The sequence below is a fragment of the Chlamydotis macqueenii genome, chromosome 21, assembly GCF_036417535.1.
Source record: "Chlamydotis macqueenii isolate bChlMac1 chromosome 21, bChlMac1.mat, whole genome shotgun sequence".
In the NCBI taxonomy this organism is placed as follows: domain Eukaryota; kingdom Metazoa; phylum Chordata; class Aves; order Otidiformes; family Otididae; genus Chlamydotis; species Chlamydotis macqueenii.
In genome coordinates this window covers 7,201,534-7,212,006 of record NC_141576.1, presented here as the reverse complement: position 1 = coordinate 7,212,006, position 10,473 = coordinate 7,201,534, and the positions used below count along the sequence as shown (strand labels likewise).

At 61.5% G+C, this 10,473-nt stretch overlaps 1 long non-coding RNA gene across 1 annotated transcript; it reads right to left on the bottom strand.

The window, feature by feature from the left end:
* Positions 1 to 1,139: 1,139 nt before the first annotated feature.
* On the bottom strand, positions 1,140 to 2,118 carry LOC147598177 (uncharacterized). Its single transcript, XR_015260872.1, has 2 exons — positions 1,916 to 2,118; positions 1,140 to 1,345 (listed from the first exon to the last, which is right to left on the bottom strand). It is a non-coding gene; the product is annotated as an uncharacterized LOC147598177 (long non-coding RNA).
* Between the last annotated feature and the right edge of the window lie 8,355 nt (positions 2,119 to 10,473).

Here is a 10,473-nt window from a genome sequence, read left to right as displayed (position 1 = left end):
TGGGCTTTGGCTATTTGTGCTCCTTTTGTATCTTTGGTTGCAGGGACCGTAACTACATCGACATCAGCCTCCAACCAACCCAAACACATCCCTACCAGCAGCCCAGAGTGGCTGGGAGTCATCTACACTCGCTCCAGCTTCCGGAGAGATGCTGCTCTCTACCCACACCCCAGAGATCCACCCCGTTTGAGGGAGCCCGCGGCTGAACAGGGAGAAGCCTTTGTCGTCGACCGCTTGGCTGCAAGTCCGGGAGGCGGCGCGTGGCCCAGATTGCCCGCGCAGCGGCATCCGCCCTAAACCAGCCGGCTGCTTTCACACCGCTCCGGCTCGCAGACCTTGGGACAGGACAACCACGCACGAGTGCGCGCACACGCACAAACACACCGTGCAAAATATTTATTCAAAAGACGTCTGCACGCACCGCGTGCTCAGCTGCCGTTTCACCCTGCACACCTGGCAGCGGTGCACTCCGACAGCTCCCAAGCCCCCGGATTGATCCATGTGCCTCAAACGGACCGTCCCCTTCGCATCTGAGCGCAAACCACAACGGAGAAAGCAACCCAGGAAAGAGATCTGTCCTCTCCCCGAGCAGCGTGGGGCTCGTTTCTGCCCGCTGCCCACCAGCAAGCCCAGATGTTGGCAGGAGTCAGGCCTGGCCCGGGGCCACCGTCCCAGGCCCTGAACGGAGCAGGGGAAAGCTGCAGCGCTACTCTGGCAACGCCATTTCCCTTACTCAGAAAGAAGGGGCACTAACAAAAGGAGCTTTGCCCTTTTCCACTTGGGAAACCCTCATTTGGCATCCATTTGGTGGCTCAGAAAAGTGTGGCGGGCACGAGGGGAGAGGGGGTGAGAAGATACACGGGGTGGTCCTTCTGTAAAACACCACAAATTACACTTTTGCTGTTTCCAGTCTCCATTTACTTCAGCGCACCAGACCCAGCGGCATTCAGGTTTCTTTCCCCACGCTCTTTTGAAAAACCCTGTTCTGGGGAAAGTTTGTCTCGTCCTCCTGCCGCAGCGCTACGCACCCATCGTGTCCTCCACGGCGCAGCTTCCAGGGAGCCCTGACCGCTTCTGCGCCCACAGACCGAGCCGCTCTTACTGTAGGTTTGCTTTTTTTTCAAAAAAAAACCAAAAATACCAGCAAACCCCAGCAACATCACAGAGCCTCTTTGTAGGTCATTTGCTGGCTCCCTGGTGCTTTCTCCTGGATCTCCTCGTACTTGGGCGGAGGGGTCAGCGGCTCTATCATGACAGGGGCCGTGCAGGTTCTGCCGTGGGCTCTCTGGCCTTCTGCTTGCCCACGCAGACAGGCTGCTGGGCTTGCAGGGACTCTTCTTTCAGCCTGCAGAAAACGGGAGGGGGACAGCGTCCGTCACCGCGTCAAACCCCCAAAACACAGCTGGCCTCCGCACTTGCACCCCTCCTAGGGCCCTCCCCACACCATGGGGTGATGCTGAAGGACATCGGAGCAGCAAGCGCCTTGCTCAGACCAGCAAAAACTTCAGCAGGCACTTTCCCTGTGCCCATTCCTCGTGCCCTGGACAGCCCTTCCCATCGGCTCCCACGCCTGGCTCCGTCCTACTGACACCGGCCCTCCACCCCAGCCGATGCCGCCGCTCTCCCTGGGTCCGGCCCGTCCACACCAGGGAATTTGCCAAGGGTCCCCCGACTCTGCCGCTGCCTGACTGCGCTGGACCCTGCGAGGCACCCAGAGGACGCCTCTCTGCTTCTCCTCACCATTCTGCTTTGGACCATACCAACACGGGACCAGTCCTGGCCAGCGGCACAACCAGGTGTGTATCGCTGCCGCGAGGCTGCACCCCTCCTTCCCCCGAGTTTCCCGTCGCTTTGCAGCCCAGGACCTTGTCTCACTCGGACCCGCGGCCACCCACAGCCACCCGGCCTCTGGTACCTCTCGCTCTCATGAAGCTTCATCATTTCTTCTTTCTTCTCCAGGCAGCTCTGGAGGTTCTTGAGCTTTTCCAACAGCTCCTCCAGGTGCTTCTGCCTCTGCAGCCCTGCTTGTTCCCTTTCCTCCTGAGGGAGCTGCTTCAGAGACCGCGTTCCTGACAGCTCCTTCATCTTCACCAGGCTTGCCAGAGCACTAATGATGTCAACGTACTGCGGAAAGCCCCGGGAATGCATTATTTCCTCGGCCTGACAATTCCGCTGCCACCTGCCATCACCCTGCTCAGCCACCTGCTCTCATTCTGCTCCACTGAGGGAGACAGACAACGCCGCGAGGAACCTGCTGCGCTCCCCTTCCCACTTGGTCTACTTTACACGCGTGCTCTCCCTGGGTGAGCTTCCCACGGACCGTACCCTCTCCTCAAGGATCAGCCCCAACTCCCGGAGGGAAACAGCGCCAGAGAGCTGAGATGGGGAGAAGGATGCGCCGTTGCGTTTCCAGGCATCCCGAGACATCCCGGAAGACGCCCGGCGTGCCCTGGCACCTGCCATCCACACTTTGGCCTCACCCACGTTCCTGCAAGAGCCCTGACGCTCATCGCTCACTTTGGAAACGCGTTTGAAACCACTCTCCCCTCTACGAGCGCTGGGTATCGTTTCTACACGTCTGTCGCTGACCTACCATCTTCTCGCTGAGCTCCATCGCTTTAAACACCTCCGAGCTTGTTGCCCCATCGGCGGCCTCGTGCGCAGCCCCGTGAGGAACGGCGTCAGGAGCCTGCGCAGACAGGGAAAGAGCAATGGAGCCGCCGCACTGCCTGGCACTGGGCTCAGCTGCCTTGTGCGCCTGCCTTCCGCTGCACGGGACAGGCTGCCTCAGCAATGCCGCGGTCCGCAGCCTCCCATGCCGGCCAGCTCCAGGCATCCTGGCTTTCCCACCGAGGCCGCAGGCACCATAAACCATGCCCTGCCTTCTCACCTTGGCAGTCTTTGGTGCTGTTCCTGGTGCTGGTGCCAGCTCCTTCACAAGACCCGTTTTCTACAGCCGACGTTCCCTGGCAAGCCTTTCACCAGGACCACTCGCGGCTCCGAACATTTCTTCTTGCCAGCTGGAGGCAAACAAACACACACCGCCATGTGCCACCCTCGGCACAACACGCTGCGTGTTCCCAGATTGGCCCCTTGGAGCCTCGCCGGGTTGCCTGGGCTCGGAGACGGCCACAGGCTACGGAGAACAGCCTGCACGCGCCCGCCCTGCAGATAGCGCTACCCCAGCCTCTGGCCATGCCTTTCCCTACATATTTAGCATGCAACCCTACTTCCCTGGGGGACAATTTGGAGATTGGAACCCTCACTGCTCCTCTACTTGGGAGCTTCTACCAGCGATGGCACCGCTTCTCCACACTGCTCTCCGTACAGGGAGAGACCCGACGGAGAAGGACCGAAAGAGAATGGCCGAGGGCTGGCAGAGGACTCTCACACCGCACGCTAATCCCAAGGCTTTACGAGACCCACAGCTCCATTCCTTGAGGCGCTGGCTGCTCTCGCTTGCCTCGAGGAGCACAGCAGCCGAGCGCGGGAGCCCTCACGCACAGCGCCGGGCGCCTGCTCGCTGCTGCCTCCCACTGCGCGGCAGCTCCTGCTGCCAAGCCCTTCACTGGCTGCCTCCTGCCAACGCCACGTCCTCACACGGCACCAAGCGCTTTTCTGAAGCCTGGCGCTTTTTCTTCTGCAATGCTTTCCTATCACCTGCGCACACTACCATGCACGGGAGAGCTGCCTTTGCATGGGAACAGCCTGAGCCCCATGCACCTGAGGAGCCTGTTGCCCTGGCATGGCCCACTGCCCCCTCCTCCACGTTACGGGCTCCACAACACCTGTCAGGCCCTAACGGATGCCTCTTCCCCCTACAGCCGTGACAGCCTCACTTACCTGAGGACTGACTCTCCTCCAGCATCTTCAGTCTCCCCCGGAGCTCGTCCATGCCTGCTTTTTGGCGCTGGATCGTTTCCTCGTGCCTCTGGTCTCGGCACCGCATGCCCAGGTTGACCAAGGCCCACGCCGGCTGCAGGAAGAAGCAGCCCAGTCAGTTCTCGCCCAAATCGCCTCCGGCTCAACACGAGCTCAGCTTGACCGCGGCTTAGACACCGCCACGCTGAAAGACGCCGCTGCCTCGGCAGCTGCCAAGAGCCAGGTCCGTGGGGCTTCTCTCCCCACAGCCTCCTGGCAGATTGGTGGGGTACAGCAGCGGCAGCAGAGACCCCTTACGTGGTCCCCTGTGCCGGCCTCACGCCGGCAAGGGCATCAGCCCTAAAAATAGCCCGGAGATTTGGGAGAGGGACGGCACGTGGCTCTCAGCGGCCCCCTCAGCATTTTTCTCTGGCACCTGGCGCCACTGCAGAGGATTTTATTGCCTTGGACACAGGCACACCGATCCGCTCGGTGGCCTGCCTTTCTACGTGATCATAGAATGAGAGAATGGTTTGGCTTGGAAGGGACCTTTAACGCCCATCCAGTCCAACCCCCCTGCAAGGAACAGGGACATCTCCAACCAGACCAGGTTGCTCAGAGCCCCGGCCAACCTGGCCTGGAATGTTTCCAGGGATGGGGCATCCACCACCTCTCTGGGCAACCTGGGCCAGTGCTCTACCCATGATGTTCTACTGATCCCATGCGGGATTCTCTTCTGCGCTACAGCCCTGCACACAGACCCCCGCGGTTCCCTTGCTTGCTGCATGGCCCCAAACATCCAGACACTCAGGAGAAGGGAGGCCCTTCATCCCACCCTGCCCACTGCTGCAAGCTCCCCGCTCCGCTCTGGCCGCTGTCGCCCCACCATTCGCTCTCAGACAACAGCTTTGCCTGGGCTGCACCTCTGGCGCCCGGCGCTTCCCCTCCCCATCGCTACGTGTGCACCAGTGCAGGCGCTACCTCCCGCTCAGCGTCAGGCTCCGAGTCACCGCCTGGCACCCAGCCTTCCTCGCTGGCACGCCCTCTGCCACCCTTGCCGTACAGAATGTACGATTCCTACAGTCCCTCCAGCTGCTCCCGCAGTCACCTTGCAGTTCTTCCCTTTTCCCGTGCCAGGGAACTCAAAAGGGGATTCAGCGCGGAGGACAAAAGACCCTCCATTCCCATCCGGTGCAACACGCTACCCCTGCTCCTGCTCGCTCAGCCCTGTCACTGCTTTTGTGGCGCCAATACCACCAGCAAGGTTGGGAAAAGGAGCCAACGCTTGCAGATCTTCCCCTCCCATAGGCCCCGCCTCTGCTTGGCAATCAGCACAGCCATCCGCACACACCACACCTCGCGCTTCCAAAGCACTGCGCCCACATCCAGCTCCTCACCCGCTGGCAATGCCCGCGCAGGAGCACGGCTGACGTGGCTCGTGGGTGGCACGGGCAGCCCTGCTCCTGCCTTTGGCCAGCTCGCAGCACGCCTGAGGCGGGCTGGGGCACTGGCCACTCTCACCGGCACACTGACAAACACCACGTGCGCCATCCATACCCTCAGCAAACCCAGAGCTCGGCAGCCTCCGCGCGGAATCACCTTCCCAAGGGCTTCAGCCACCTTCGCCGGTATCCCGGGACCCTCCTCCACCTTCAGCACCGCTTCTCGCGAGGCGTCCCTCAGCGCCTGACACTCTGCTCGGGCTTGCCTGTGCCAAGAGACAAGACCCTTGAGGGACACCGTGATGGACAACAGCTGCCCAAACAGCTTGTGGAGAGCAGCACCCCGGGCACCCGCCGGTGACTATCGCGGGGTGGGTGGGAACGTTCAGCTCAGTTCGTGGTCACTTCAACACACGGCCACTGGCACGCGTTCCACTAAACCCCTATCTCAGTTCACGTGGCGCTTGCATAGACCCCATCGCGGAGCTCCGCTCCGCGGCTCTCGCACACACTTTTGGCTCCTGGGGAGATCCCAAAATGCCGCCAGCTGCTGGGAATCCACAAAGCAGCTTTGGCCAAGGCCCCAGTTCACGGCTGCGTGTACCTTAACTCATTAGCTGCTGCTTGCAGAGCTCTGTCCTTCAACTTCATCACCCTGGCCATCTCCAACAGCTCCTTTCTAAGCAGGTGCAGCTCCCGCTCTTGGTCTTTCACCTGGCACATGTTCCGCTCCACTTCTGACTTGCGCTGCTCGCTCAGCTCCCCTAGGCACACCACAGCTCCATGGGTGTCTGGCTCCCCCATCACCCAAGCCCTGGGGGATCCGCACCTCCCAGTGATCCAACGTCCGCGGCCACGTCCCTTTTTCCCAAGGCATCATCGTGACGGCCGTCAGCCATCATGGGGCTTGTCCCCACAAACCCTCGCCCTGCCCTCGCTCGCAGCCCTCGCCTCCTGGGGCCGGCCACCAGACCTTGCTTCCCTAAATCACGGCGCACGGCCGGACTCTTTGTCGGGGCAGATGCCGCAGTCACAGCTCCCTACAGCCACTTGCCCTCTGCTTCGAGAAAAGCGGGACCGCCAGCATTTCCTGGCCTGCCCGCTTTCAACTACCTGCCTTCCTCATTCGCTTTGCGCCGTTATGGCCAGCAAAAGTGGGCCACGCGCATCCCTTCGTCTCACACCTCAGGCTCCTTTCTGCCCCAGAGAGCCTCCCCAAAGCAACGTCACTCCCACTGAGGGATCCCCGGACAGGCTCTCCCAATTCAAAGCCTCAGGCCACCTTCGGCTCCAAGGGAGCCCAAGCAGTGGCATCCTGGAGAAAGATGGGCTCCATTTGTGTCTGTGTCCCCATCTCCCTCGGGGCATCTGCTCACCCTCACTCACCAGCACTGCTACCGCTTACCCAAGGACAGCGAGGAATTCACCCAGCCCCAGAGGGAACGGACCGCCTGCGTTGCCCCAAGCTGCCCTACAGCTTCCCTTTCGCATGGGGACATCTCTTTCCCATAGCTGCGCCGTGCCCGCTTCACAACTACTGCCCTCGTTACCGCTCGCAGGAGGGGCGGGAAGACGGAGGCCATGCAGTATGCTTCACCCACCTCTCAAGTCCAACATCCTGCCTCTGGTTTCCTTGAGCTCGCTGCTTAGCCGGGTGATGACGTCCTCCTTGGACAGGATCACGTTCTGCCTCTCCGCCAGCTCCTCCCTGCATTTCCTGACAAAGATAACCGCCGCTCTCACAGCTGCTTCGACAGACTCATTTCCCGGAGCCCGCGCACACCTTCCTGAGCCCCATCTCATCATCGACACACGCACGTCGCTCTTTTACCTGCCCTTCGCTCCCTGAGCCTCACACCTCTGGCCTCGCCAGCTCCCTCTCTCTTGCCCGCAGCCGTCCGCATGGGACAGCGGAGCACTTACACGCTCTTCCGCATCACGTGGAAACTACACGCACTTAAGACCATCTCCGCCTACCGAGAGGACTCTTTCCACCTCAGGGCTGCTTGTGCAATGCCCCTTGGCCTTCCCTGCGCTCCCCAGGCAACAGCCGCTCTTCTCCCAGCCCCTCCAGCCCAGACAGCACACCTTACCTCAGAAAACAGGGCGGCTCCCTGACAGAAGATGCATCCAGCAAGGTTCCCAGCGTCGACTCACGGCCATTGCCCTGAAACTCTACGGCACACGTTAACACCGGCGCATTACTTCTTGGTCATGCGCACGTTTGGCCCGCTCGCTTCCGCTATGTCTATCTTTTCCCCCCCAACAGCCCCATCGACTGAGGACCACCCATTTCCAGAAACCCACCACGCTCAGGGCCCCTTCCAATACTGGTTAGACAGTTCCTCACATCCTTCCTCGCTCAGCATCTCTTCTGCCCATGGACAACAGCTCTGCCTTGTTCCCAGACACCCTCACCAGCCTGGAGACACTCACCAGCCCAGAGACCCTCGCCAGCCTCTCACCACGGGATTCAGGCTCGCCCCCCTGGAACCTCGCCGGGTTGCCTGGGCTCGGAGACGGCCACAGGCTACGGAGAACAGCCTGCACGCGCCCGCCCTGCAGATAGCGCTACCCCAGCCTCTGGCCATGCCTTTCCCTACATATTTAGCATGCAACCCTACTTCCCTGGGGGACAATTTGGAGATCGCACCCCTCACTGCTCCTCTACTTGGGAGCTTCTACCAGCGATGGCACCGCTTCTCCACACTGCTCTCCGTACAGGGAGAGACCAACGGAGAGCGAACGAATGGTAATGGCCGAGGGCTGGCGGAGGACTCTCACACCGCACGCTAATCCCAAGGCTTTACGAGACCCACGGCTCCGTTCTTTAAGGCGCTGGCTGCTCTCGCTTGCCTCGAGGAGCACAGCAGCCGAGCGCGGGAGCCCTCACGCACAGCGCCGGGCGCCTGCTCGCTGCTGCCTCCCACTGCGCAGCAGCTCCTGCTGCCAAGCCCTTCGCTGGCTGCCTCCTGCCAATGCCACCTCCTCTCACGGCACCAAGCGCTTTTCTGAAGCCTGGCGCTTTTTCTTCTGCAATGCTTTCCTATCACCTGCGCACACAACCATGCACGGGAGAGCTGCCTTTGCATGGGAACAGCCTGAGCCCCATGCACCTGAGGAGCCTGTGCCCCTGGCATGGCCCACTGCCCCCTCCTCCACGTTACGGGCTCCACCACGCCTGTCAGGCCCTAACGGATGCCTCTTCCCCCTACAGCCGTGACAGCCTCACTTACCTGAGGACTGACTCTCCTCCAGCATCTTCAGTCTCCCCCGGAGCTCGTCCATGCCTGCTTTTTGGCGCTGGATCGTTTCCTCGTGCCTCTGGTCTCGGCACCTCATGCCCAGGTTGACCAAGGCCCACGCCGGCTGCAGGAAGAAGCAGCCCAGTCAGTTCTCGCCCAAATCGCCTCCGGCTCAACACGAGCTCAGCTTGACCGCAGCTTAGACACCGCCACGCTGAAAGACGCCGCTCACTCGGCAGCTGCCAAGAGCCAAGTCCGTGGGGCTTCTCTCCCCACAGCCTCCTGGCAGATTGGTGGGGTACAGCAGCGGCAGCAGAGACCCCTTACGTGGTCCCCTGTGCCGGCTTGACGCCGGCAAGGGCATCAGCCCTAAAAATGCTCCGGACAGCTGGGAGAGGGACGGCGCGTGGCTCTCAGCTGCCCCCTCAGTGTCTTTCTCTGGCACTTGGCGCCACTGCAGAGGATTTTATTGCCTTGGACACAGGCACACCGATCCGCTCGGTGGCCTGCCTTTCCATGAGATCATAGAATGAGAGAATGGTTTGGCTTGGAAGGGACCTTTAACGCCCATCCAGTCCAACCCCCCTGCAAGGAGCAGGGACATCTCCAACCAGACCAGGTTGCTCAGAGCCCCGGCCAACCTGGCCTGGAATGTTTCCAGGGATGGGGCATCCACCGCCTCTCTGGGCAACCTGGGCCAGTGCTCTACCCATGATGTTCTACTAATCCCATGCGGGATTCTCTTCTGGGCTACAGCCCTGCACACAGACCCCCACGGTTCCCTTGCTTGCTGCATGGCCCCAAACATCCAGACACTCAGGAGAAGGGAGGCCCTTCATCCCACCCTGCCCAGTGCTGCAAGCTCCCCGCTCCGCTCTGGCCGCTGTCGCCCCGCCATTTGCTCTCAAACAACAGCTTTGCCTGGGCTGCACCTCTGGCGCCCGGCGCTTCCCCTCCCCATCGCTACGTGTGCACTAGTGCAGGCGCTACCTCCCGCTCAGCGTCAGGCTCCGAGTCACCGCCTGGCACCCAGCCTTCCTCGCTGGCACGCCCTCTGCCACCCTTGCCGTACAGGATGTACGATGCCTACAGTCCCTCCAGCTGCTCCCGCAGTCACCTTGCAGTTCTTCCCTTTTCCCGTGCCAGGGAACTCAAAAGGGGATTCAGCGCGGAGGACAAAAGACCCTCCATTCCCATCCGGTGCAACACGCTACCCCTGCTCCTGCTCGCTCAGCCCTGTCACTGCTTTTGTGGCGCCAATACCACCAGCAAGGTTGGGAAAAGGAGCCAACGCTTGCAGATCTTCCCCTCCGTCGCCCCCGCCTCTGCTTGGCAATCAGCACAGCCATCCGCACACACCACACCTCGCGCTTCCAAAGCGCTGCGCCCACATCCAGCTCCTCACCCGCTGGCAATGCCCGCGCAGGAGCACGGCTGACGTGGGTGGCACGGGCAGCCCTGCTCCTGCCTTTGGCCAGCTCGCAGCACGCCTGACAAAAACCACGTGCGCCTCAGCAAACCCACAGCTCGGCAGCCTCTGCGCGGACTCACCCTCCCAAAGGCTTCAGCCACCTTCGCCGGTATCCCGGGAGCCTCCTCCACCTTCAGCACCGCTTCTCGCGAGGCGTCCCTCAGCGCCTGACACTCTGCTCGGGCTTGCCTGTGCCAAGAGACAAGACCCTTGCGGGACACCGTGATGGACAACAGCTGCCCAAACAGCTTGTGGAGAGCAGCACCCCGGGCACCCGCCGGTGACTATCGCGGGGTGGGTGGGAACGTTCAGCTCAGTTCGTGGTCACTTCAACACACGGCCACTGGCACGCGTTCCACTAAACCCCTATCTCAGTTCACGTGGCGCTTGCATAGAGCCCCCATCGCTGAGCTCCGCTCCGCGGCTCTCGCACACACCTTTGGGTCCTGGGGAG